Consider the following 2,906-nt stretch of genomic DNA (forward strand, 5'->3'; position numbering starts at 1 on the left):
CATTTTGGGAGATTTCTGTTGGTAGGCCCTAGATCTGCCAAGGAAATGAAATGCACAAGGAAAATAATTATAACACAAATTTTTATTATTATCCTCTGAAAAAATATTATATACAATAAACAGAAAGTCCAAAAATTAAGGTGATGAGAAGAAAGAATCAGAATGAAGAGATCAAGTTGAAGATATGGAGACTATCTCCTTCTTGGTGATGTCTTCACAGTAGTTTGTAAGTTTAAGATGATTGCTCCATTCCAGTTGCTATATTTTTCCTTTTCCTAGTTTTTAAACTTGCAAACATAGGGTAACCTCTGTTCACAGTTATAATCTTTCCATTTGAAGAATCCTGGAGAGACAGAACAGTAAGGTGGCTAATACAAAGCCACATCTCACCTCAGCGCCAGTGTAAGTAAAATGAATGCAAAGAAGGAGACAAAAGAGAGTGTGGGCGAAGGAAAAATAGAATTGAATTTATAAGCTTTCAAGAACTCTCAAAAGATTAGGCCAAGGGAACATAAATGAGAGTTGGAGGTGGAAAGCAGAAAGTAACTACTTAATACCTGTGGTCCGAGACAGGCTTCCACAGTGGCCATGATTTGTGATGGTGGAAGGATCTTTTTTCCCAGGCAAAATAATTTAGCACATCCGTGTTACTCCATTCCCATCCACCTCCATTGGGTTCCAACCCCTATAGAGTAGAAGAGGGAAGCATATGAGACAATGCCCAGCTACCACTGTCTTTGAAGTATACCCTTAGCAAGATTGCATGATCTCCAATCTAACAGCAGTTTGTCCATTATTCCATATTCTTTATCAAAATTATCTTTTCCAGGAATTGCTATTAATTGTTGTAACTGTTTCTAAATGTTGATCCTGCATCCAACAGAATAGAATCATCCAAATTATCATATCGCTAGTTAATAATTGATGTTATATTGATGATTATTTTTTCTGTGATCCCTAACATGGCAACTGCTTTACAGTGAGAAAAATTCTTCTTAATTTAAAATCTCACAGTACTGTTAACATGTAGCTATGAAGCTCCAAGAATTTAATTACAACACTTCTTAAATTGTGTAAAATGCTTGGCAGGAGGCAGCACTCCAGCTAATCTCAGGGTACTCCTTTTCCACCAAATATTCTTCAGAATCCATGACCCTGATGGAGGACTATTTAGAGAGGTGCAAGCAAGGAGAGGTTTAATCTGTAGGTCATCAGCTATTTAAGTGGAAAGAGAGAATACATTCACGCCAGTGTAGGGTCATGGAGTCCAATCCAGACATTTGCATAAGAGTTTGAAATGCTCTTCACCAGGGAGGCCACAAAAGACCCTTCAGCTGCATTGGCCAAAGACACAAGGTATCCTGAAGACCACTTCTGGCAGGCCATCTGTGTGTAAAATAAAGAGACAGAGGGGGAATTGAGAACTCTCTGGGAGAGACACAAGAAGGAGGTAGATTAGAAGGGAAATGTAGATGAAGTGGGATATGTAACTGAATGTTCCTGCCCACATTGCACTCTGGAGAATGGAAACCTTTCCTTCTTCCTATGTGCTTTCCACTGTGATCCCATTCACCCATCACACTACATACATCTGCATCCATCCAGGTTTTTGGTGTAAGAAATAAGGCATAGCAGTGAGAACCATAGGCTTTTGAGCCTCCAGGACAACTGATCCTTGAAGAGAGTTCTTTCATCTGAGGGTCTTCAACTGGAGGGAAAAAGAAAAGACAAGGAAAAAATAACAGAACAAAATGGTGAAATAAAGTATAAATATAGAGGAGGGGAAATTACAGAAGAAACACTGAGAGAACAATCATGATATTAGACCATGAAAAGTAAGCACTTCTCATCTTTATGAATTATTTCAGGATTGTTTGATGTTGAAGATGCCTTTCAAAGTGGCTAACCATCAACGTTATTTTGTCCTCCCTTGTTAAATATACAACTCTATCTGGATAACTGTCTCCAATTTGGGCCATCTCTTGAACTCAGCACTGACTCCTCATAGTTTCTTGAACCTCCCAACAGTAATTGAAGTCCATGGAAAAAATGAGAAGTCATCTGTTCTAATGTTAATAATTCTAATACCTTCCACAACTAGTTAACCTGGAGAAAGCTGTAATGTTGACAGAATTATAGAACATTTTATTAAGTAAATGTATATATCACCATTAACAAATGTGTCACACATGCACCAGGTAACATATGATAAAGGTTTTACCTCTTCTTCTTAGTCTTTCACATTCACAAGGAATACAGTGCTAGGGGCCAAAGAAACTCACCTTGGACCTGGGACAGGAGCATCAGGGAGGAAAGCAACATCCAAGACATACTGGGGAGGGTCATGGAGGGCAGCATTCTATTATCTGTGCATTGATAACACAACCAAAGATTACTATAAGTTCATGCAAAGATACCCATCCCTTTCCCAGCCTCTTGTCCTTTCCTCTGAAGATCTGTGAATAAACTGATTTTGGTTACATCTATTATCTAATAACTCTGAAAACTCTATCCCTTATACCTCTACGATATCTCTATTAAGTCTCAACTGCTACATTCTGTGAAGGTTGTGGTCTTCCTATTCCTTCCACTAGTGTATGGGGAGAAAATTCCTGAACTAAGTCTCGTCTCCTAGGAGCTCCCACTTACCTGTCCTTCAGAGCTCCAGGATTGTTTGGTGGGCCAAGAAATTCCTGGGCTTTTATACTTTTACCAGAAGGTGAGACATTAATAACAATATTGGGAATGTATAGGTGATACACAGATCATGAGGAAGAATTGGCCTCAGTCCAAGGAACTTTGTGCCATAAGGAGGAGACTTTTCCCAGAAAGGCTGTGAATTGCACAGATATTTCCTAGTTTCCATTAATATGCCATCACTTTTGCCAGGACGGGTGAAGTTTGAC

At 39.0% G+C, this 2,906-nt stretch overlaps 1 pseudogene; it reads right to left on the reverse strand.

Moving 5' to 3' along the window:
- Positions 1–275: 275 nt before the first annotated feature.
- LOC102872136 lies at positions 276–2,358 on the reverse strand (annotated as a pseudogene).
- Between the last annotated feature and the right edge of the window lie 548 nt (positions 2,359–2,906).

This window comes from Elephantulus edwardii, unplaced genomic scaffold (genome assembly GCF_000299155.1).
Source record: "Elephantulus edwardii isolate Elephantulus edwardi_28Jun2011 unplaced genomic scaffold, EleEdw1.0 scaffold00275, whole genome shotgun sequence".
NCBI classification, from domain to species: Eukaryota; Metazoa; Chordata; class Mammalia; order Macroscelidea; family Macroscelididae; genus Elephantulus; species Elephantulus edwardii.